At 39.9% G+C, this 26,386-nt stretch overlaps 1 long non-coding RNA gene and 1 other non-coding gene across 2 annotated transcripts; one reads left to right on the forward strand and one right to left on the reverse strand.

Moving 5' to 3' along the window:
* Positions 1 to 1,561: 1,561 nt before the first annotated feature.
* Positions 1,562 to 3,294, forward strand: LOC132614905 (uncharacterized). The gene is made up of 3 exons (XR_009572491.1): positions 1,562 to 1,805; positions 2,318 to 2,388; positions 2,990 to 3,294. It is a non-coding gene; the product is annotated as an uncharacterized LOC132614905 (long non-coding RNA).
* A 3,527-nt stretch (positions 3,295 to 6,821) lies between these two features.
* On the reverse strand, positions 6,822 to 6,924 carry LOC132616279 (U6 spliceosomal RNA). The gene has a single exon (XR_009573071.1). It is a non-coding gene; the product is annotated as a U6 spliceosomal RNA (small nuclear RNA).
* Between the last annotated feature and the right edge of the window lie 19,462 nt (positions 6,925 to 26,386).

Raw genomic sequence — 26,386 nt, forward strand, 5'->3', positions numbered from 1 at the left:
AGGGAATTAAAGGAAGATGAAATGAGGGATTTAAAGAGTTTACCTTCCCAACATTTTAGTTTCTAAGGATGGGATTTTCTCTTAGTGGCGGTTGTAGATTTGGGGGAAATGAATATTAGGTCAAGTCAACAAATGGGCTTTAAATAAGGATATAACTACTCGTCAACCGCTCTGGCGGTCTAGTAGTCGATATGGCGTTACCGCTTCAGCGGTAGAAGCACCGCTGGGGCGGTCCTTTAGGGATTTTATAGCTCCGCTTCGGCGGAGAACACTATCACTGCTGCGCAATCGCTGGGGCAACAATGTTGACGCTATAACGGCCTAATTGGGCCCAATGGCCCAAATCCAATATTTTACACATGATTCGCACGACTGGTCTGATCAAGTTAGAGATTTTTAAGAGTGTAACGATCCGAAGGTGTTTTAAGGGGGTTAAGGTCGCGAATTACTAAGAATTCATGGTTATTGTGTATTACTAAGATCGTTGTGGGTTTATGATTACCTTATGAAGAGACTTCGGCTAGCGAGACGTATGTTTAGGTGATATTGTGGGAGAAAGCATGTAAGCCTTCGAGTGTGAAGTTGGGCTAGATATCGTCTTAGGTTGGGCCTTGTTGTATGATTTGGGGGCTAGCCACCCCATTGTGTTGTTGACTTATCTTGATCTATTTACTTGTCGGCTCGTTGCCACGTTGAGACATTGGGTAATTATGAATAGTGATACATAATGGATACGATATCGCGATACTTTACTTGATTGATACTGAGATGAGAATGGTGATTCCATTGTGGCTTATTGTGTAGCCCTACTGTTGATATTACTCGTGTGCGATGTGTGGTACTTTTTCGGATTGAATTTGTTGTTTGTATTACATTTCATCATATTCATACACATTTCCATGATACTTTGACATATGCATGGTTCTGATACTGATGATGATATGTGAGAGAGTGTAGCCTTCGAGGTTTCTGATGGAGAGCGTTAAAGAGAGATGAGTGTTCGTTGCCCGAGGTTTCTTTCCGGGAACGATGGAGTGTCCGATGCTTGAGGTCCTTGCCAGGATCGGGAGAGTGTGCTCGTAATCCGAGGTCATATTTCAGAGCGAGTGGTACATGGACTTCGTGCAACTCGTGATCCGAGGTCATACAAAGGATTTTTTTTTAATAATCTGGACTCTGTCCAGTCATGAATCTTGTTTCACTGTTCATCTCTTTCTCTTAACCTTTGTTCTTAATAACCTTCTTCTTTAACCACACCCCGGTCATGGCCAACAGTTAGTCCTTCATCAATTTTGGACATTTTAACGGCCTCTTAGCACCTAGGAATTTACAGGTTAATCCATCGAGTTTATTAAGAAGTTAAGAGAATAACCATATACTAAGAGTAACAGATTCGTAATAGCAAGCAATTACTTAAAACATAGTGTGTATATATATATATATATATTGGGTTTGGAAATTAATTTAGTTGTAGTTATTGGGCCAAAAACATAGAAATGAAATCTGTTAAAAGAGACCAGAAGCGGGCCAAGCCCACCAATTGCAAGTTAGCGTGAGCTGGCCTAGGGGTAAAGATTATAACCGGTGATCTTAGTTTAGTAGGAAAAAAAATATATGTATTCAAAACGGAGGGGTTTCCTGAATAGTGGCGGCACAAAATTTATAGAAGAACAAGCAGGGGTGGTTATTCAATTCTTACGGTGGCTTGAAAGTTTGAGAAGTTTAAGGTGAATACCTTTGCTTCCTAATAGCTGAACGAAATTGGCTATCCATTTAAATCAAAATTTTAGAAACCTAACGAGCAGGTATCTTCCTATTCTATGGGATTAGTATATGAAATTGGGGTATTATTTATATCTTATATTGATTTGGCAATAATTGAAGAGTTAGTGGAATTAAAGTATTGAATTCTTAAAAGGCCACTGTGCAAACCCGTTCTTTTACTGATGCAATTCAGTTTCTACCAAATTCAATTAGAATACATAATTATTGTTGTGATGATGACTTGGAAACAAAATGATTAGGTAATGATGGGTGAATGTTTTGGTTAGATCAAAAGTTAATTCTATAGAAGAAATCGTTATGTAAATATGCAAAGCACTCTTCAAAAGTACATACAGTGCTTATGTTATATTCTTTATTTTTAATACGTTATAATCATTACGTTGGGAATGAAATATTAATACAGTGAATAAGTGCATTACACATTGAGAGCAGATTGAGATATCGGGATTTAGCTCTAATTCTGGAAGTTAGGAATATTGAGATTTGACCCTGACTAGCATAATTGACATAAGTAATCAATTTTTTTGCATAGATTGAGGCCATTGGAGGCCGTTTGGTTGGTGTTCTAGACGTTGCAAGGTTGAGGAACTTGTCGTTAGCGAGGTAAGTGAGACTTTAAGCTTTGGGTACTTGCTTTTCAAAACTCGTTTTAAAAATATGTTTTGTCTGCCTGGTCCATATGTTGGGGCGAGCGTGTACTTGGCAGAATCGGTGGTCCTTAAGGCCAACCGCATATACTTTATTTTCAAATACTCTAAAACTCTCTTTATAATTTTTTTTGTGATGTGATACAGCTGTGAGCCATGATATTGGGGCATTGTGTATGCTTCCCTTGGCATTGTGTATGCTTCTTGATGATATTGGGGCATTGTGTATGCTTCCCTTAGCATTGTCTATGCTTCCTCACATATTTGGCGCATTGTGTATGTTGCCGTGGATTCAGGATGTTGATTAATTCTTTAACTGTCGTTTGTGACAGGTCCTTAGTGTAAATTATGTTGAGATATATAATATACTTGATAAATAGTGGTTTGGACCTTGGTTGATATTATATAATGATATATTCATGTGCATAATATTTTTTGTGCTTGTTGTGTGTTTGTATTTTCTAACACTTATTCCAGGGGTATTTAAAGTGGCAGGTTGAGGATTTTACTGGGTTATATTTATGTATAACTCACTCCTTACCTGCATGTCCATGCAGATACCGTCGTTGAGAACGAGGCTGGTGATTGAAGATTTCGTGAGTGGATTCTGTTGCTGAGATGAGCCACCACATTGTTCGTGGAGGCAACCATTTTAACTTTATCTAGTTTACTTCTAGTTATTTCTTTTATATTTGGGTTTACATGCCCGACATTCAAACTCATGTAACTCTGTTAGATGCTCCATGGTCTTAGTGTGAATTTGGGCTAGTAATTCTTTTATCTTAGCATTGGTTGGCTTTCATTAGTCGATAATGGATTTGGTTGATGATTATTTTGTATTTTATTATTAATAATGTCATTGGACTGACACTTGTTTTCTTTTAATGCTTTCGTAAATGACTATTGATATGAGATATGGTTCGCCTGGCGGGTAGTGTGTGCTGGGTGCCAATCATGTCTAGAGAGTATTTTGGGACGTGACATAATGACTCTGTTATCAATACAAGAAAACTGAAAAATTTCTCGGGATCTAGTCTAGACAGGTACAAGAGCCCCTATTACATAAGAATTAAACCAAAATAAACGACACAGCTTCTACCTGGAATGAGATGAGCAAGGCTGTAGGAAGATGTCTGGTAATCCACTAGGAGAAACTTCAAGTAATAAGCTGCAACACATCTACACCCAAAAAGGACGTAGCAAGAGTAGTATCAGTACACCACATATAGTGGTAAGCATCATAGGTTGACTAAGATTAGTTCACGCCACACAATATAAAATCAATAAGATAAACAGATAAGTCAACGTACACCTTCACGACTCCCAATATAGACAACTACACTAATACGAACGCACCTCTCTAACTCCTGGTTATTCTCGTGCCCTTACTACAATAGTAACACCAACTACCCAACTAGTCATGTATAGTCCTACTTTATATATTCCTTTAGGGCTGAGTAATTAGTCTTTGTCTCATTACTTCCACTGACGTCTACTATCGGAATCCAGCAAACTTATCACAGAAATCCCGGAACTTAATAATTCATTTTTACGTCAACCCTTCATGCATGATCAGAATTTCTCAGACAGTTCAACACATTTTATGGGGATGCATAATACAAATTATGGTAGAATAGTAACATGCAAACATGAGGGTATGAATGTATGTAATGCAATGCAAAGGCCCAACACACAAATTGTACATACATGCTAATTGGTGTCTTTGCTCAATAGTCATGACCTGCAGGGGACCCATGGTGTCAATGTACCACTCGTTCCGGAATGAACCTCGGACCTCGAGCCTATAAACTAGGTCACATCCTCACCCTCGGTCAAATGTGCCTTTTCATCTCTAGGTCACATCCTCACCCCCGAACTCCATGTCCGAAGACCTAATCATGCTTTCTCCAGTAAATTCTACACGTATATATGACTCACTAATCAAAGTCTAACTCAAGTAAACCGTACCCTACCTCGATGACGAGCAGCTATTTGAACTTCCATGAAGTATCCACCTTCCTAGCCTATAGCCGAACTTCACGGGAGATGATAATTGATAGAGAAGACGTGAAGAATATTGGAAGAGCCTTTTTTTTTTTTTTCTTGGTGTCAAGCGTTTTTCTTCATGTAAAACCTAATAGCAGCCTTGAAGGGTCTTTTGTTAAAAAGGAGGGTGAAATATAAAACTAAGTAAGGAAAAACGCGCTCACTGGTCCGTGATGTCCGCTGTGGCGGACATCGGGCTCGCTACGGCAATACCGCTACGGCAGACCATGTCTCGCTACGGTGAGACCGCTGTAGCGACTCCTTTCCGCTGCGGCGGACCAAATTTTACCCCGGCTCACGATTTTTATCTCTTTTCCAAAAACTGATTTTTCCAACTATTAATCATTTATACACCCCATAGGGCTTCCCTTATAATATCTTAGGCCTAGATTGGGTACGGGTTTGCGAAGTATTAAATAATGACCGGGCGGGTCATTACATCCATTCACTTAAGAATTCCCAAAAATTCTATTTTCCCACTCAAATCACATCTGAAAGCCTCAGGAATCGCGCCACCCATCCCACCAGTCAAATGTACTCTAATGAAGCTTGGGAAAGGGTCAATAGGGGTAAAATTGTCAAAATAGTCAAAATGACCTAACAGGTCGTTACAAATATGGTTTTGACGAATTGTCTATCTGCTCTTGCGTAATCTCCCGATACCAGTAATGAGATTAGACTTGTACGTAAAGGAAATATAATTTGCTATATAATCAAAAGTATGGAATCATATTACCTTAATATTATTTGTTCTTGGGAAGGTCCTGTTAATATTACCGACTTTAGGACATTCATATTATACCATTCCATTTTTTTTCCCTAATGATACCCTATAAGATAATATCCTTAAAATGATTTCCAATCTCTCAATAGACTAGTAATTACTCTTTCTTCACATAAAATGAAAGTAAAATAAGTCCCGAGTGAACCCACAGAAGAAAAAGACACAAAAAAGTAGAGATCGAGATAAAGAAATATGAAAAGTTAAAATTTCAGAGGTCGCTAAAGGAAAAAAATTAAAGAAAATATAAACCTCATACAAGTTCAATTAGAGTTGTGCCTTTATGCTACTGGAAATGAGAAAGAAAGTCTGAATAGCGTATTTTTTATGGCAAATGTGCAGCCAGGGGTGATTAGTTCAGAGTATAGAATACCGGAAATGGATGCCAAAGGCATCCGCAAAGTCGAAGATCTAGAACTTATCTTTGACGTTGTAGTAAAATCATCATCATCTGAGATTGTTTCTTTATGTGATGATGTTTTAGATATATATATAACATTACTCTACCCAGAACTTTTGGCAATCTGAATTTTTTTTCTGATCAATCACGAAACACTGAGTTGTAAAAATAACGTACGAATTTTTTTTCTGATCAATCACGAAACACTGAGTTGTAAAAATAACGTACTAATACATGTATGGGAATATGAAGAATCGAACTCTGAAACTGTAAGGTCATTACATAAATGACTTGTCTTGTAATAACTTCTTCAAATTAATTGAGACGTGCAAGGGACATAACTGTGGTTGATTCATTGTCTTCTGATAATTGACATTTATTTAAATGTATGTTTACATTTTTTGTACAAAATATTAAAGGAGTAGTTTTTGATTGAAGGATAAAAATGTCAATTAATTTTTTATGTGCATTTGTGTAATATAACTTTTCACTTAAGATCTTCCCATTTTTATAATAATATGATATACAAAAAATTTATAATCCTATATTTAGCGGTATTTCTAGAATTACTTGCAGATCTAATAATTTTAGACTTCATGGACAATATAATTATTATCTACATATTTACATATCTTTCTAGTAGAGCTTCTCTCACTTCAGATTACTTGTCATTGGATAGCAGAAAATTTTAACATGCAAAAACGTATTATAGCTTTTCAATATGATGAAGACCGTAGACATACTACAAAATTTATATATGATATTGTCTCATTTATTACAAAATTTTATGTATGTCATTTGATAATGTGTCTAACAACACATCTGCTATCACAAGTTTAATTTAAAAACTGAGTTCTCTCCCCCTTACCTGAAATATTTCATGTTAGGTGTGCTTGTCATATTTATAATTTAATTGTTAAAGATGGTTTTTATTTCTTTGAGCCTGTGATTGAGGAAATTAGACATGTACTTGGTTTTATTCAAGGAAATAATAGAAAAGCTAGACTTAGGGTATTTAAAATAAATTGTGAGGATAATGGCCTTGTACCAAGATCTATGCCTGAAGAAATAGACACTAGGTAGAATTCTACTTATAATTTCTTAAAGACTTGCAAATTCTACTAGTATAACTTTTAACCAATTTGCTACTAGATATCCTGAGTTAGTGTTGAACCATTTCTTGATTTGTGCGTCTCATTCTTGCGCAAGGGCCATGCTAATCTTCTCTGTATCGTTCCAATTTTATCGGATGTCCCCGAAGGGACCCTAAGTTAGTGTTGAGTGATGATGATTGGGTCAAATTTGAAGATGTTGTTAATTTTTTAGAAATTTTTTATTTAGCTGCTATTGAATTTTTCGGTGCTTATTATCCTATAGTTTCTAATATTTTAGCATATATAGCAGGTCTCTCTGTTTTGCTTAAATCATATAAGACTAAAGAAGACTACACATATGTTGTTGCTGGTATGATATTAACTTTTAAAAAGTACGTATTTCTCTCCTATTCCTCCTATTTACTTAATTGGTGGTCTGTTAAATCCTTGTATTAAATTTGCAAATATGTCAGAATTGACCCGTATTGTATATGTCTATTTAGAAATTGAAAATGGCGAAGAACCATGTATGTTTAAGGCTATGAGTGATACGAATGATCACTTGCAATGTATATAATCATTGTTATATATTACTTGATAATGTTACACCGACTCCTGTCCCACGTGATCTTTCTAACGAGGCATCATCTTTTAAAAGATAGGCACACTAACATAGGTATAGATAATTTATCTGTTTGGTCTCAAACAACACCTATCCAACAAAGAAATACAAATTTTGATTAGCTTCATTTTTATCTGGGACAGATGCTAGAGCCCTTCAGAAATGGAGTTAGTACGCTGGATTGATGGAAGAACAACATAAGGAAATATCTCGCTCTTTCAACAATGGATAGAGATGTGTTAAATGTTCCAATGTCAATTGTTCCATTAAAAAACGCATTTAGCCAAGGAAGACAACAGCTCGAAGACAACTGACCCTCATTGGGTAGCAACACCATGAATGTTCTATTAGAGATTGGATTAGATCGGAGCGAAGAAACCAAGAAAGAGCACAAGATCCAAGAGAAGAAAAAGAACTTGAAGATATAATGTCACTAGAGATCCATCGGCACAATCAACTCTAATGTATGAAGATGTCGATTATGAAAAAATTTGAGTCAATTCCTCCTAATGTTAATATGGATGAATTAACGAAAACAGTTGAGAATATGTAGATTTAAAGTTGAAGACTTGTTAAATTGATTTTTCTTTTTCTAGTTTAAGTTTATAAAATTAGAGAAAAGTTGTTGCAATTTTGTATGCTGTAAATTCGATTTTGTAGTTTACCTATTAATAAATTAAAGACTCATTGAGCCTTTGAATTTCTTTTAAAATTTATATTACAAATCTATTTGTATATCTTGTTTGAACGAATTTTCTTAAAATATATTATATTGACATATAAATTTTAATTTTATTTTCAAAATTCAAACACTACAATAATTTTAAAAAGACCCTAGGGGTCTGTTTGAAAATAAAGAAGAGGAGAGGCGGCTAGGGTGAAACCTAGCGCCGCTTCCTGTTCACCACCTACCCCCCCCCCCCCCCCGCCTCTTTTTATGGTCCCGTCCCATCTCAAATAACTGGTGGAGTGAAGAAAGAAGGCAAAGCATTCAATGCTTCATCCTTCTCTCCACAAAATCGGGCCAAACGAACCCTTAAAGGTACGACTCCCCTTCCCTTTTATTTTTCTGCCATTAATGTTGGTATAAAGGCTTGTAAGCCGTTGATATCGTTGCTGTACCACAAGATCTGGGCCGTAGGTTTGAGTTTGTGAGTAGGACTAGCATAAATTTGCAAGTCCCACATTGGTAGTGGGAGTTTTCAAAGCCATTCTCCTATTCATTCGAATAGAGGAGTTGAAAACCAAATATAGACTGAAGATTTGCCATTTTTAGTCTTGAGAGTTTCAAAGTCAAAAATTTCGTTTTAAGCTTAAATTTCTTTAAGTTTCCAGTTCTAAAATTTGTGTTTTTTTTTTTTATTGTTATTGGTGTCTGTGGTGGCCTGACTTGGGAGTTGGAGCATAAAGGCTTCCTAATCCATCACTTGTGCCCCAGTTGCACCCACAAAAGGTAAATACCTTTTAGTTTAATGCCTTTACTTATTTTATGTCATGTTTAGTTCGTAAGATTCTAGTTAGGGTAGTGCTGTAGTTTATTTTTTTATGTTGTGTTTTAAGGTTAGTAGTTTAGTTAATGAAGGTTCTGTTCAAGGTGGCATTTTAGTTTCATTGTTTTCTTTGCTTGAATCCTGCTTATGTAGTGCTTAGTTGATAGGAATATGTGAGAGTTTGTCATGAAGGTTAAGTAGTTATGATTATGTATGCTCAGTTCTTGTTTGGTGTGATGTTTAGGTAGCATAATTGCGTGGTCTATGATGGGGTGTGAGTTAGTGTATTAGCTGGTCATCCTTTATATCTTGGTTCTGCTTGCACTATATCTAGTTAAGGCGTGTGTATGGTCTAGGATAAGATGTCCAAGTCAATATGTTTGGTTCATTCCTTTTTCTTCTTAGTCTTGGTGTCCACATTGTGCCTAGTCCATGTAATTGCCCGTGGTTTCAAAACAAAGCTCAAACTCGATGTACTTTTTGTGATTCCCTTTTGATCTTGTATGCATTTTATTCAATTAGGGAGTCTCATGTGATTTGTAGAATAATTTTCAAACTGATTAGATTGTTTTGACTTAACTTCTTAGTCTGGATCTTTGTTCATGCTTTGCACAACTAGTTTGATCCTTTTTTTTTCTAGCACTTAACATAGGCTATAATACTAAGCTAATGGACCTGTCTCACTTATATTTCCATTTAGATTCCCTACTTGTGCCCTTGGCCGTTTAGTTGTGATTGAAAACCTTTGAAGGTAGCTTGGGACCATAGTCTGAGTTAAGAGAGTTTTTCTAATGTGGATTTCTTTATTTGAATTTTCCTGTCTTATCATGACTGTCTAAGTATTTTTAAGTGTTCTATGTAAGGGTCTAGGTTGTGGTTCATGCTTGTTTATTGCTTAGTACAAGTTTTGTGTTGTGAATTAAGGTCAAGATGGGTCTGTTGAAGTCATGAATGGTCTAGTCCTGTGTATCTCATGTAATATAAATCAGGTTCATAAGGTTAGTTTGAAGTCACAAGCTCTTTTGAGTAACCTGATTTGCCTTGTGTCCTGTTATTTACTAGTGGGAGCTTTGTCTTAGTCTGGGACTAATAAAGGGAAGGGCTAAGAGGTCTATTTGAAGTAGGTTACCTAATTTGGTCATTGCTTGTCTTATGTGATTATATGTTGGTTGAGAGTTTGATGTCCTGAATCCAGATGATCATAGTCTGTCTTGCTTGATCACATGTGTCATGGGAAGAGTGAGGTCCTGTCATGTTAGAAGCTTGCTAGGCTGAGTCAAGTCTGATCATTGTTTGACCTGTGTGATTATATGTTAGTTAGGAGTTTGGTAACTTGAATCAGTGGATCATGGTCTGTACTGCTTGATCACAAGTTTCATTAGAAAGTTAAGCTTACCTATGTGTGAACCCAACATGATTGTTGTTTGTTTAATATGGTTATGTGTCAAAAATGGTAAAGGCTCTGCCTCAGCCTGGTTGCTAATGCCTTACCTAGTCATACACTTGTTGGAGAGGCTGAAAAGTCTAAGTAGAATTGGACTCAGACTAGGTATCACATTGTCTTCCCTCAAATGATTTGGTCTGTTTGATAGCTTGAAGTTGTCATGTGTTGGACCTGGTCAGGCCATGTTATTTCTCTAATGGTGTTTTATTCCAAAACTGGAAAAAAATGTCATGTGTGCTCTTTGTGGATTCCTACTTATTGTACTTGGCAATTTGTTTGGCCTGATTCTTGTTATCTTACCTAAACCCTGTCTATTTGATAAAACTTGGCATTTTGGGGCTGTAATAAGGTATATTGAAACAAAGGTTTTAAAAGGGGGTTGATTATGGGGGAAGAGCCTTAACTTGAACAAGATGTCTCACTTAGTTGTGCCTTTTGTTTGGTTGTTTCTATTTATGGTAAAAAATGTGGAAATCTGTTAGACTGCTCCTCAGTAGGACATGTGGGTTGAGTGGCTATGATGTGATTAAGTCTAAAAGGTTCTTCTAAAGGTTGTCATATCAAGTTAGGTTCAGGACAGCTTTAAGTGGCCTATGTTTAAATAAAAGTAGGGGAGAACAGTCTAACATGTCTAACAGGGAAGGAAAGATATACCTAGAACCAAATAAGCTACTGCAAATATCTGCCCAGTCTGAGTGCTATGTGATCTATACTTTTCTCCCTTTTTTAAAAAAAATCCTTTTTGTCTGAAAGGTTTGTAGGTTCCTAGCCTTGTTTGTTTGAAATTGGTCTGAAATATTGTTTGAACCCCTATTTGTCTATGACTGTGTATGTTGCTTCTTTGCTGATACTCTGTCTTGCCCCCCTTCCATGGCATACAGCTAGGACCAAATTGTTGTGAGCATTTGAAGTCCCCAGCCTTGTGTTTTACTTACCCTATACCTATGTGACATTTCCATTGACACTTTCCTTATTTGCACCTGTGGAGTGAAACTTTTTTTTTTTATGATTATGCTTTGATCTTATCTTGGCTGCTGTATATGTGTGTATGATCTCATGACCTTCAAGGCACTCCATCTTGCTTGGCACTATTACCTACACCTGGTTATGCATCCTGTGACTAGAACTTGATCCTTGTATTGCCTGCATGAGTGTGTTGAGCTCTTAGCCAAGCTGCAGTGCCATTGTTAACTCCAAATCCATGATGAGTCTGCTACTGTCCTCCCTCATACTTGAGAGTATTCACCTCTGCATCCTTACTATATGAAATCATACTCCACTTAGCTCTGCATTGATGTTTTGAGTTGGTTATCAACCTGGTTTTCCCTTCCCCATCCCTGTGATGCCATGACATAGCTATCACCCTGTAGTACTTATTTGACTCTCTTCAATTTGTTTGAGTCTGTGATTATGGTTGATGTTCACATTCCTCTAAATAAATTTAAACATGCCTCTTCTCACTTTAGTGTGCATACTTGACATACCTGCCTAAGTCTAGTCATATTTGGTTTAACTGGTTGAGGGTGGCTATCATTTGCTGGACACGAGATGCTTATACAAGTATTTATTGAGATTGGCTGTCATCTGGCTTAATTGTTTGAGCCTATACACGTATTTTTGGCTTGTCTTGTTTGTCCTGGGCAACTGCCTGTTTTCTTCCCTTTTGCCTTTGTTTGCAACTGCTGGTGTTGCTTGCCTTTGCCCCTTCAAAATAAATTGTGTTTGGATTTGTCAAGTGCCATTTTGTGACATCAAAGTTCTCCATAATGTCTGCTTCAGTGTGTATACTTGTATATTGCTCCCTGGCTGCTTATTGAAATTGCACCAACTCCTAGCATGTTACTTGTATGTCCATAGCACTTCTGGCTCTGTGCTCTCTCTGTCCTCTCTCAAAAAGGCCCAAATAAATCTAAGGCCAAGTGTGGTAATTCGAGGTTGTCTTAATCTCCCGGTGTTAGCCATGCCTGGGGTTCCTCAAAACCCCTTGGAAATTGTGCGACATCGGAAATACGGGATCAAGACCTAGTCCCCATGCCATTTCTAAAGTCTTAGGATAATTTGAACTTTATTGGAGTAGGCGAAGGGGTAAGTATGGATCAAGTGTGGATTGCCTTATATACATGTGTGTATGTGCGTATACTTTATCTTATAGATATGTGTGTGTGTTTATAACTTTAGTCATTTACCTTAGTGATAAGTTCAGCAATTATAAACTAATCGGTGTTTTCGTTTTCTCTCCTCCTCCTCCTCCTCCTCCTACCACGTGGCCGCTCAGGTCACAAATGCATAAAACCACCCACCCAAGTGGGAATACTAGTTCAATATAGAGTCCGGGAAGACAAAGAAGATAGCAAGGCGCGCAGAAGGCTCAGCAATGGGTGAAAATGGCCAGCTAGGGGCTTGGTACGCCCCTAGTCTAACTTAGTCTCTTTATATTTATTTGTAGACTCATTCCCAACTTGGTGTACTCGTAAAAAGTGTATTCAAACTCATATTATAGTGGAAAATCCTTATGATTGGAATTAGACGTCTTAGGACAACGATTCTTATGCCGTTTAGTCGACTTTAGGTCCCCATACACGATTTTTTCAAAACCATGCACTCAAACATAATGCCTTTTTACAACTAAAGTATAAAACCGAGATCTTTGCAAAAAACTGCTTTCAAAGAAAAACGAATCACCATTAATTTTCTATGTTTGAATGGCAATCCCGCTCTTATATAATAGAAGTACTTTTCACAAAAAATGAATTTAATTAGCTTAATGATTGAATTTCCAAAAATCAGTTTTGTTTTAAATAGAATAATGTAACGCAATTGGCTTTAACTTGTATTAATAAGTGAAAAACCTTTTTTGACAAAATATAGGATCAAGTTTTTGACTCAAAAATTGGATTTTTCCTACTAATATATGAAAACCCATTTCTAGAAAATAGAGACAAATGAAGGATATTTAGCGCAAAAAATACTGTTTTGGCCCAAAGTTGGCCCAAATTAGCTTACATTTTTAGACAAGATATACTCGTTCAAACATAAAAATTCCTTTATAAACGTTTAAACAATCTACGCGTAATATAAAGTTCCGGATCAGACTGAAACGTACCAACACGAGTTAATCCGGGCCCCGGTGTATGAGTACAAAATAAGTAACTTACAAAAAATAATAACTTTTCTTTTACTCTTCTTTACAAACTTATACTTATTCCTTATATATAAAAGGAAACTATTTACACTCGGATATAATAAATTCGAAACTACGATACCCTATAAATAAAGGGGATATATTTAAATTCTTCCAAAAAATGTGATATGCAAAAAACTCTCTATGACAGTTTTTTTTACGGGAAAATAAACACAAAATAAGCAGTTTAAACAAATACTCATATACTGGAATTTGAAGGTCAATCGTATAGTCGGATCCTCAATACTGGGGTGCCTAACACCTTCCCCAGGGCATCATCAGAACCCTTACCTAGAACTCTGGATTGCGAAGGTTTTTTCACGGTATTTGAATAAACCCTTCACAACTGGTTTTCCTAATTTCCTAAAAACTAGGTGGCGACTCTTTTTCAAAACAAATCCGAAAAAGCGTCAACGAGTTCGTAGTAGCCTTTTTACGCCCTAAACCCACGTGAAAAAGCGAACCGCAACATATGGAGACTCCGCTGGAGACTTAAAGGTTCTAACCATAAGGATTCCAGTATAATATGAGTATATTTGTTATAAATTGCTTATGCGTTTACTTTGCCCGCAATTATTAACTGTCATTGCATGCATATCATAACTCCGCAACTCCTGGCATTTGTTTTACACTTTGTTCTAACGGCGACTTCGCGGAGCACGCGGTCGTTCCTTCACTATAAAACCAATATTTTCTCTTGGAACTGTTATGAGGCGGGGTTGGTACGCAGTCATCCAACACCCCTAACGGTTCAGCCCCAATTGTTCGCTCGGGTTCCCGGTTATTCGTGAAAAACCACTCTAGAAAAACTAGGATAGATCTATGCTAAAGCCCTACTGAACTAGAGCATTTATACCTAGACGGGCCTTGGGTATCTCAGACCTACCTAAGGCTCATTAAGAGTGACTACCCTGTGTTCGGACGGTCTATGACCCGAAAAAACACCGCATCTCATTTATGTGTTATGTGGAAACATATTTGTGCCTATGTGATGAACCATTGATCCTATGGGGATGGGGGGAATCTTAACCGTGTTTTGTTTTGTAGATGGAGCGAAGAATACGTTTCGACATCATCACTGAGGCTCCAGAATTGTTGAGGGCCTGGTATGAATGGTTGGGGGATGCTCACTAGAGAACGATCAACTGTACTTTAGGACACTTGCCCTCCATTATGACGATGAAAGGTCGCCTAGAGCTGATAGAAATATTGGCGGGTTTTTGGGATGATAAAGAAATGTTGTTCCCTTTCGGTGATATTGAAATGACTCCTACCCTAGAAGAGATTAGGGACGCTATATACAGCAATAGAACCTGTCTGAGGAGGCGACACAAGCCGGACCACAATCTGTTGTTCCCACACAAGCCCACCATCAGCCAGATTATGGGATTTCTTTCTCTGACCGAAGTGTCGTAGGCACAAGGGCCTACTGTAGCCTTCAGGGATCTATACCGCAGGTTCGGAGATGTTACTGGATACACCCTATATCAAAGAGAATTCAGGAGCCGGGGAGAGTGGGAAGCTGCTAGACCTTTAGCCTTTGCTATAGCCTTGTTGGGCATTATGGTTTTTCCACAAGATGAGTCATTGGCCATAGACACCAAGGTGATATACCTGGCCCATAAAATCTTCCACAAGAAAACCAAGGATCAAGAGACGAGGTATTTCGACCTGGCACCCATCATATTGGCTGACATCTTCCGAGCTTCTGACAAATGCCGAAATCGCTTCCGATACTTCTAAGGGTGCAATATGTTGCTGCAATGGTGGATTATCAAACACCTTAACATGGCCAAAGAGGTTCAGGGTTGGAGTCGACAGAATCGGATAGACCGCCTCGTGAATTACTGTCCAAATATCGGGTATATGTCCAAAAATTCCTGGGCTGAATTCTTCACCGACTTGACTGAAGATCAGATCCGTTGGATGTTCCCCGATTTTATATCCGAGACTCTTGTAGTCCGAGGCAAGAATTTCCTATTTGTGCCGCTAGTCGGGGTTCGAGGAATCCGTCCTCACTATCCGTCCAAGGTTTTAAGATCATTCGGCAGGAGGCAAGTGATACCTCTGGTAGGAAACTTCGAGCAATTCATCATTGAACACACCGAACAGAAAATCAGGCACGCTTGGGTGATCCTCAGGGAATGGAATGACCGTGTGAGCTGGGGCCCAGATACTCTGGTTCCTGACAGGTTCAAAGCAGGGTGCAACCCTGGGTATCGTGCATGGCTGTAGGGACACTTGGCTCTCATACCTGTGCCAGAGCCTGCACCTCCTCAGGAATCCCAAGAAGAGGAACGCATGAAAGAATGCTTAGAAGGTACATACGAGCATTTAGCTAGAATCCCGGAAGAAATAGACTCGGTGATTGTTAGAATGGAGGTCTATCAAGCACGCCTTCGTATCCAAACTACCCTCTGAAGGGTCAAGAAGGCCAAAACGAACCAAGCCTCGACATCAGCCTCCGGAGGACCTCCTTGATTGCTGATTTTTTTTTATATATATGTAAGCCCCATGTTGGCTTTTGCCATCACTTTTGTAATCCCTATGGGAAAAGATATTACTATTACTATCAATTATGATGGCTTTTCCGGGGAAATGGTTCACCTTCACAAATGGCACTTACATATTTTAAACAACTAGGAAAGCCTTGACTCAAGAGGCCTTAGGAACGCGAGTAGTATAAATGATTGTAAATTACATGCTTATCTGCTACGTGTTCCGTATGCTTACCTGCTATGTGTATGATCGTGTATTGATCTTGAGTACCATTGATCCAATAATCTAAACTACATACCCGAAAGAAAAACCATGAGGTTTGAAACTTACCTAAACTTATCTCCACTAAAGGTTGACTTGCGATGGCAAACCAAGGTGGGAAAGAAGCACGTACTCTAAGAGAGAAGGCTGAGACGCTACGAGGCAAAGTGCTGCAGATGGAGAAACACCTCCAAGAAATAGGAAAAAAGATTGAGGAGGTAGACGGACTACTAGACATGGTTGGGAACCCATCGGAGGGCATTCTCCAAGAACAGTATTATGAAAATGTCCCCGAAGAGGTGAGGGAGTTGGTGCTGAACTACATACCACTAGAAAGAAGGCCTGTAACACCCAGGGAAGGAACCCCAGAGGGAACCAACAGAGAACAAGGGACCGGTTCGGACCCATGGGTGTTCGCACCAGAACTGCAGGAGGGAGCAGAGCCCCGGGAAGAGGACCCTGAACCCGTTGAGCAAGAACAGCCGGAGGAGAAAGAAGAGCCGGAGGAAGAAGAAGAGGAAGAGCCTCGAGACATGGAAGATCCTGTCGACGTAGGGGTTGAAGGAGGGGAAAACCCATTTGATATGTTCCCCGAGTTCCAAAGAAATGACGCGGACGACGAATCTAGTTATTATGTCCCCACTTATGAGGGATCAGACTTCTATGCGCCTTCACCCATGCTGATGCCTGCCGCCTCTACTGTGGCTTCGGAGAACTTTGGAAGGGCAAATCTCCCCGCGCCAGCTCCATGGAGCATAGCCTTCAAAGCTCGATCTTCTCCATTCAGGGCAGCTCCGTTGCCCGTCACTTGTAAGGAGGTATTCAAGAAAATGATGGCCGCTGGGATGGATTGCACCACTAAGGCTAGATTGTCGGTCCCTGACTTGGTATACGCCTACAAAAGATGCCTGTTTCATCTCAATCAGGCAGGGCACACCTTGAACGAGTGCCTAGCATTAAGAAGGAGGATTGTTAGTCTCATAGACGACAAAATCATCAAAATTTTATGGGGGCCACATACTTTTCTGGTCCATGACCCCATCACCCCAGGAGAGGGAGTTACACCCGAGACCCAAGTATGGCCGTACAATTTCACTATTTTTGAAGAGTCATATGTTCTTCTCAACTTTGTCTTCGTTGAACAAAATTAGGCTTATGGAACCTATGTACGAGCCCGCTCCGTCAGGGCCTAACAGAAATAGGTTCTGCATGTACCATACTGGAGCCAGGGGACATGATATTGAAGGATGCCATGCTTTCAAGCTCGAACTTGAAAATATGATCCGGACCGGACATATTTTGGTCCTGCTCCTACTATGGTTCTGAGCGAAGAAAGATTCGACATGAGAAAGCAAGTTCATAAGGACAACGGCTTGCAGGAACTATACTTTGGGTAGATATTAGGTGTCCCGTCTTTTGCACAAATGTTACCCCCACGCTCATAAAAATGTAAAGGAACCGCGCCGACCTGATGTCCCAATGGAGAGATACGCGGGAAGCCCTAGTCGGGCCTGGTCTGGGGATGTCTGTAGCTAGGATTAGTCAAAGGATATTTAGGAAGAAATGTATATCCTTTTTTATAATCGAACTACGTAGGGCCTGATTTCCCACAGCGGGATACGTAGATAGTCTACATAAGACTCGGTCCCTTCCTGTTTCAAATCATGAATTCTCCCCGTTCGCTCAAATGACAAGCCCAAAGGTTCGCTGTGTTCAGTCATCTGTGAGACCGCCAAACCAAAATCCACTCGGACATAAAAGCCCACGATATCCAAGACTTTAGAACATCAGATCAAGATTACTCAAGCTTCAATATACGATCTTATGTGCTACTTGTGCTTTAAATACCCATATTTGATATTTTTCCTTTATAATTGATGTGCGGAAACTAACCTTCTTTACAGTTGAGTTATTTTTGCCTTATAGAAAGGGGCCGATTAGTGTGATATTGAAAGCTAGCATATTTCACAAGATCCAAAGCCACGTTAGCATCCCTCTCTGACAAAGGAAAGCACAAAATGACTGGTACTCCCGAAGAAATAAGAAATGAGCTCGCTCTCCGCAACTGGGACACCTAAGACTCACAAGAGGCCGCATCCCAGGAGGATATGATCGCAACATTGTTAACTACCATCGCTACTCTCTAAGAAAAGGTAGCCAGAAGGGAAGCAACCGACGTATAAAAGAGCATCACTAAAGGAAAAAAGGCCCCTCCTCCCTTTCTCTCGTTAAACTCCACAGTGCCTGGTCATTTTCCTGTCTACCAGCCAGGAACCATACCCCCGCCACTAAACATCGCTAACCCGAACCATGCTGGTCACTCTTACTGTATGCCACCACCAGTTAAAAATGCTCAAGTCCCAGGGACCACCCACTCAGTCCCCACATACCAAGCCCCTCAGCCAGTATTCTTCAATCAGACGAGCCAAACACACACACCAGCCCCACCTGCTGGGCAAAACTGTTACACCTCAAAAAATTTCGCGTCGTTTGCATTGTGAGTAAACTAACGTAAGCTCGGAGAGGTTATGGAACCCTTATAAGGTTAAGGAGTACTCTTAAAAAGTCTCCAGCAAGTGTCTAAAGGTTCCGGCATAAAGAAAATTGAAGAAAATAAGTTTGTCAAAAATTTGAGAATATTTGGCAGAATTTTTGGATAGAAATTTTGGGTTAGAAATTTTGGGTCACCTTTAGAGAGGTATATCTCCTAGAATAAGAGGAGTTACAAAATCCATAACCTATGTAAACTGAAGTTCAGCGAGTCTTCTTTCGAATGCAGCAAACCGTTCATTGTTATCATATCGGAGTAGAAAGTTATGGACGTTTCCAAATTGGCTGTCAGAAGCTCTTCGTGAATGCGAGCCAAAGCCTCGCGAACGCGAAGAGCAAAATCAGAGTCGGTGGAACCGACTTTGGCAAGTATAAAAGGCCCCTCGTGGTCATTTTTTTGATCATTTCCCAACTCTAGAACATTCTACAACATAGGTACATGTTCTTACAAGTCCATATGCAAATTTGGTCATAAAGTGTTAAAGTTAGCCATCAATGAGGCTCAGGAAGTGCATATAAGCTCGTAACGCGTTCATGGTGGCATTGTGTTGGTGAAGGTGAAGTTTTGGTTCAAGCTAGTGCCAAGGACTAACCCGTCCATTGAGGTAAGATTCTTCCCCTAGGGTTAAGGATTTAAGTTAATTCGTGCAGAATCTCGTTAGCATTGTCTCGTATTAAGTTAAATTGGTTAAAAGACGAAATAAACCTTGTGGTGGATGTTGTTGATGAAGTAATGAGAATGTTGATTATATGTGATTGTTGTATATGTTGAATTGAGTTGCTTTTGGAGGTTTTAATGTTTTAAAGTGAATGAAAAACATAGTATAAAGGTTGTAGTTTGATATGTTGATGTTGTTGGCTTATGAATTTATTTTTGAAAGAAGTTCCGGATGGATTTGTATATGTTTGTCAAGTAGTATCTTGATTATGTTATTGTTGATATTGTTAGTGATGTTTGGGAATTGTTTTGGAATTTGGAGGAAGTAGTTAATATAGGGGAAATACTGCTCAAATTTCGTTAGCTTACTTAATAGCTTGGTTTGACCTAAGGTTGTCCCTTTCTTTTTTAACGCATAATTCCATTGTTTTGAGCTTACACAAAGGATGTCCATAATAATTCTTATCTTAGAAATATTATAAGCATATTGTCACGACCCAACCAGAGGGCCATGACGGGTACCCGGAGCTAGCCTACCGAGCACCACTTGTCATACTTCTTCCAATCTATCTCAGTGGATCACTTTTCTAATTATCAAATAACACAACCTGAATAAATGCCATTCTAAAAAATAAAACTCGTTACGAAGCATTCTTCGATTCCACCTCAAGCATATATATAAACAAGCCTGCAAGGCTACAAATGATGTACAAATTATTCACTAATAAGTTAATGAAATATCTACAGTCCACACATGTCTACGAGCCTCTAACTGGAGTACTGAAGATCATAAGGACGGGACAGGACCCCGTCATGCCCCAAATATAAACACAAAATAATATACAGATAAACTGCAACTCCGGAATAGTGAAGTGCTCCTGTATATCTGCTGATAAAGCTTCTAGGGATCTGGACCCTTTCCTTGTCTACCTGCGGGCATGAACGCAGCGTCCACAAAAGAAAGGACGTCAGTACGAACAATGTACTGAGTATGTAAGGCATGAATAATAACATAATAAAGAAATAAATAAACGTGAGATAAAGAGATAACCTGTAACTAACTGCCTGTCACGACCCATTTTAGCCTAGGCCATGCCGGCACCTACCATTCCCACCTTGATAGGCAAACCCTTAACTCAGCGTTCACAATCAATAAATATAATGAAATAGCGGAAGAAGTAAAATGACTTAAGTCTCACAATCTAATATAGTATAGATAACTATGGAAGTAAATGAATCCACCCCAGTATCTGGTCCGGACATACAAGAGCATTTAAATACGAATGACTCTGGTCTGAATAATAATACATAAATGTCTCAAATCATGTCTTGAAGGAAAAGTAAGACATAAACAATAGAAGAGTCTTCGAGGTCAACGGACGCCATGCTCACCCTGGAAAACTCAAGTAGAAGTTGAGGAGTCGATCAACCACGAGTCAGAGAAGTAGATCCGGCCTGATACTCTGCATTCATAAAGGAATGCAGCAAGTGCAGGTCAGTACAAACAACAGTACTGGTAGGCATCATAGGCCGACTAAGCATAGTTAACACAATTAAGAAAATAACGTAGGTAAACAAGTAAACCAACCACGCATGGAACAATATAATCGTAACCGAGTATCCATCAACACCTATGTAAGTATCTAACCCCAAGATAATAAGTCTAAGTATATCTAATCCTGGAACAATCAACACAATAGAATCAACAACACAATCCATCACAATACAGTCATCACGACATCTCACTCAAGTCATAATGTAATGCAATGCAATGCAATGCAATAATGGTATGAATGCGATGCCGTGCCATGCTATGCAAATGATATGCACACATGTACTCCAGACGGAAATATCGACGTCTCGGCAGCACAACCCAGTGTGACTCGCGAAGTCTGAGTGCCACTCATTCCGGATCTTTGCCAAACAGACAGACGGGACCCTAGCTAATTGCTCACTAGCACCACTCTGGGGGGAGCCGCAGAGCCCATGCATTACAATCGAATCGGGGATAACATCGGAAACGACCATACACAATGATGCCCGAATATAACCATCGGACATCGGCCTCCTCACAATCACTCAAAAGAGTTATCAAATATCAGTTTCATAAATCAACGATTCCGGAATTGAACCTCGAACATCTGGCTCCTCACAATCACTCAAGTAAAAGAGTTTATCTAGTATCAGTTTCATATAAACAACGATTCCGGAATGGATCTTCGGACATCGACCTTTTTCACAATCACTCAAGTAAAAGAGTTTATCAAATATTAGTTTCACTCAATCAACGATACCGGATCATCAGCGGATATCGGCCATGCATGATAATATGAGAGAATGCGTGCAATGCATATGTCAATCATTAACAAGCAAGCTCAATATCACAAGTACCTCAACGGGTATGCTAACAATGTATCACATCACAATACCAACGGTGGGTATGCCAACATATATCAATAACTCATGTACCAACAGCGAGTACGCCAATATATATATATCAATAACTCAAGTACCAACAGTGGGTATGCCAATAATGTATCAAAGTACAAATACCAACAACGGGTATATCAATCCTATCCAAATCTGGACAATAAGCGACATTCGCTATCTACCAACTACACCTGGAATCAAGCCAACACAATTAAACAATCAAACACATATAACGGGGTGGCTAGTCCCAACACACATCAAGGCTCAACCTAATGTAATATCGATCCTAACTTCACACCCGAAGGTTCACATGCTGTCTCCGACATCATAATCTAAATATGTGATTAACTATACTATGTCTCACCAAAGGTAAAACATAGCCTACCTAGATTGCCGAACTGCAACACCAATAAGTCACTCGATCGCCTTGCCCTTTCTCTGAAGCTCAAAACCAAAGTAGTCTAAGCACAATGGAATTTTAAATTAGAAATCATGAATAATGATACTAATATTGCTATGATATCAATTAGGTCCATTTTAACCCTAGAAATTGGGGAAACAGGCCCACAAGGGCGATACGGGAAATTCACAAGTAAAATACCAAATTGAGTCCTAGGTAATCATAATCCCATCACTAATTGTTGATTTAGCTCAAGAATTATCCCCTAATCTGATTTCTAGTAAAAACCCCCAAATTGGATATGAACCCTAATTCACCAAATCCGAAATTCAACCTTAAAAGTGAAAGATATATGATTACTAAGCCTAGATTCATCACATTTTAACTTTAACATCATCAATTTATCAAGTATACTCTTAGAGAAAAATCTCCCCGAACCTTTCTTCAAATTCCATTTCTTAAGGATTGAAAAAGGAAGGGGAAAGTCTAAGATGATTATGATTAAAGAGAAGTAAAGGATTAGACAAGGTTTTACCTCCAAGATTTCCTTCAATTTGTCTCCAAGAATAGCCTTCCTAAGCCCCAATATCAAGATATGAAATAATCAGGGTCTAAGACTCATTAAATGCACAGTCACTGCCCGTCACCGCTGTAGCGGTAACTAACCCACCCCAGTGGCCACCTGACCGCTTCAGCGGTCAAGCCAAAATGGCTAGTACCACTTCAGCGGCAGGGCCACCGCCCCAGCGGTGCCGCCAAAGCGGGCACCAGACACCAGAAACTTGGCCCAAGTTTTTCGTTTTGATCTGATTTTTTGACTAACTCCCGAGGCTATCTGCTCACATACCATATACCTAGTCCCACATAAAAATACGCTACGAACACGCCTGTTTCCTCATAATTCCCAACGGAGGTCTTGTTGACTGAGTCAACCACCAATCCCTTAATTCCCATTTCCCATCCAATGTCCCAAAATGCATCCGAATGCATTGGGAACCGAATCAAGCGCACACACAAGTTCTAAACAACTATTCGGACCTCTCAAAATTGACGGGATTCTGAAAAAGGTTCGTTTGCCCAAAAGTCAACTTCGGGTCAACCACTTTCACTTTTAAGCCTATATTTTCACCAAAGTTATCCGAATTCAGTCTAGATACCTCGGGAAGCGTGTAATGACCAAACAGGTCATTATATCAGATACCAATTGAACCGTTGCTCGTCCTCGAGCAAAGAAAAGAAGGAAAGTTGGAAAATACCTGAATAAGTGAACAACTGGGGATATCGGCTATGCATATCAGACTAAGTCTCCCAAGTAGCCTCTTCCACAGGGCGGTGCTTCCATTGCACTTTCACAGAAGCAATCTCCTTGGATCTCAACTTTCGAACCTGCCTATCCAAGATCGCGATAGGCTCCTCCTCATAAGTCAAATTCTCATCAAGCAATATAGAATCCCAACGGATAATGTAGGTACCGTCAGCATTGTACTTCTTCAGCATCGAAACATGGAAGACCGGGTAAACTCCCGCCAAGACTGGCGGCAATGCTAACTCATAAGCTACATCACCCATACAATCCACGATCTCAAACGGGCCAATGTATCTCGGGCTAAAATTTCCCCTCTTACCAAAACACATAACACTCTTCATGGGTGAAGCCTTCAATAAAACCTGATCACCAATAGCAAACTTCAAATCCGGAACCTTCCGGTCCGCATACATCTTCTGCCGGCTCTGGGCCACCACGAGTCTGGCCTGAATAACTCTCACTTTATCAAGGGAATCTCTCAATAGATCCGTGCTCCTAGGTCAAGCCTCGAACCCATCGAATAAACCAATCGGAGATCTACACCTCCTACCATATAAGGCCTCAAAAGGCGTCATACCAATACTTGAATGATAACTGTTGTTGTATGCAAACTCCACCAAGGGCAAGTGCTGATCCCAATGACCACCAAAGTCAATAACACACGCTCTCAACATGTCCTCGAGCACCTGAATGGTCCTCTCAGATTGGCCATCGGTCTGGGGATGGAAAGATGTACTAGAGTCCAATCGGGTACCCAACTGATCATGAAATGCTCTCCAGAATCAGGAAGTGAAGATAGTACCCCGATCAGATACAACAGAAATAGGGATCCCATGTAATGTCACAATATTCCGAATATACATCTTGGCTAACTTCTCCGCGGTATAAGAAACCTGAACCAGAACAAAGTGAGCGGACTTAGTCAATCGATCCACTATCACCCAAATAGAATCAAACTTGCCAAGGGTCTTCGGAAGACCTTTGACAAAATCCATGGTAATACTCTCCCACTTCCACTTGGGAATGGGCATCCTCTGAAACACCCCACCGGGTCACTGGTGCTCATACTTTACCTGTTGACAATTTCCACACTTAGCCACAAAATCAACTATATCCCTATTCATACGGTGCCACCAATAGTGCTGCCTCAAGTCACGGTACATCTTAGTCACCCCCGGATGAATGGAATAGCGAGAGCTGTAGGCCTCAGATAAGATCAACTGAATCAGGTCACCAATACGAGAAACGCATACGCGTCCTCTAATCCTCAGAATGCCCTCAGAATCAATCACAGCCTCCTTGGCCTCACCTCTCGACACCCTATCTCGAATCTTGCTCAACTGAGAATCCTCAAACTGATGAGCCTTGATCCGATCCAATAACGATGATCTCGCCTCTATACAAGCCAAAATCCTGCCCGAGGTCGAGATGTCGAGACGGACGAAACTGTTGGCCAGAGTCTGAACCTTCATGGCCAACGGTCGCTCGGAAACAACTATTCGAGCTAAACTCCCCATACTCACTGCATTGCGACTCAAGGCATCAGCCACCACATTGGCTTTACCATGGTGATACATAATAGAGATGTCATAATCCTTCAGGAGCTCCATCCATCGCCGCTGCCTGGAATTAAAATATCTCTGGGTAAACACATACTGAAGGCTACGGTGATCGGTAAAAACCTCACAATGGACGCCGTACAAGTAATGCCTCCAAAGCTTCAAAGCGAAGACTACGGCCAATAACTCCAAATCATGGGTAGGGTAATTCTTCTCATGAAATTTCAACTGACGGGAAGCATAAGCTATCACACTACCCTCCTGCATCAACACCGTACCTAAACCCATACGGGAAGCATCACAATAGACCGCGAAGTCCTTGCCCTCCACAGGTAAGGCTAGGATCAGGGCTGTGGTCAGAAGAAGCTTGAGCTTTTGAAAGATCTCCTCACAATTATCCGGTCAAGGACGAAGCAATGGTAGCAAAACCCTTCACTAAACGACGGTAATAACTGGCCAAACCCACAAAACTAGGAATCTCAGTAACAGTAGTAGGCCTCGCCCAACCCCTCACAGCCTCAATCTTCTGTGGATCAACCATAATCCCCTCTTTGGACACCACATAGCCCAAGAATGCTATGGACTCTAACCAGAACTCACACTTAGAAAATTTAGCAAACAAACTATGTTTCTTCAACAACCCAAGGATGGTACGAAGATGGCTCTCATGCTCCACTCTACTCTTGGAATACACCAAGATGTCATCAATAAACACAATCACAAAAGAATCAAGGAACGACCTAAAGATGCCATTCATCAAGGTCATAAATGCAGCTGGGGCATTGGTAAGCCCAAAAGACATCACTAGAAACTCATAGTGGCCATATCTCGTCCGAAATACTGTCTTCGGAATATCCTTCACCCTAATCTTCAAGTGATGATAGCCGGAACGCAAATCAATCATAGAAAACACCGAAGCACCCTGAAGCTGGTCAAATATATCATCAATACGAGGCATAGGGAAATTGTTCCGGATAGTGACCTTGTTCAACTGGCGGTAATCAATGCACATCCTCATGGTCCTATCTTTCTTCTTAACAAATAACACCGGAGCACCCCAGGGGGAGACGCTCGGTCTAATGAACCCCTTGCTCAATAAATCCTGTAATTGTTCCTTAAGTTCTCTCAACTCGGCTGGTGCCATTCGATATGGTGGGATAGAAATAGGACGAGTACCCGAGTCCACGTTGATATAGAAATTAATGTCACGATCGGGTGGCATACCCAGCAAAT

The sequence above is a fragment of the Lycium barbarum genome, chromosome 10, assembly GCF_019175385.1.
Source record: "Lycium barbarum isolate Lr01 chromosome 10, ASM1917538v2, whole genome shotgun sequence".
Taxonomy (NCBI): domain Eukaryota; kingdom Viridiplantae; phylum Streptophyta; class Magnoliopsida; order Solanales; family Solanaceae; genus Lycium; species Lycium barbarum.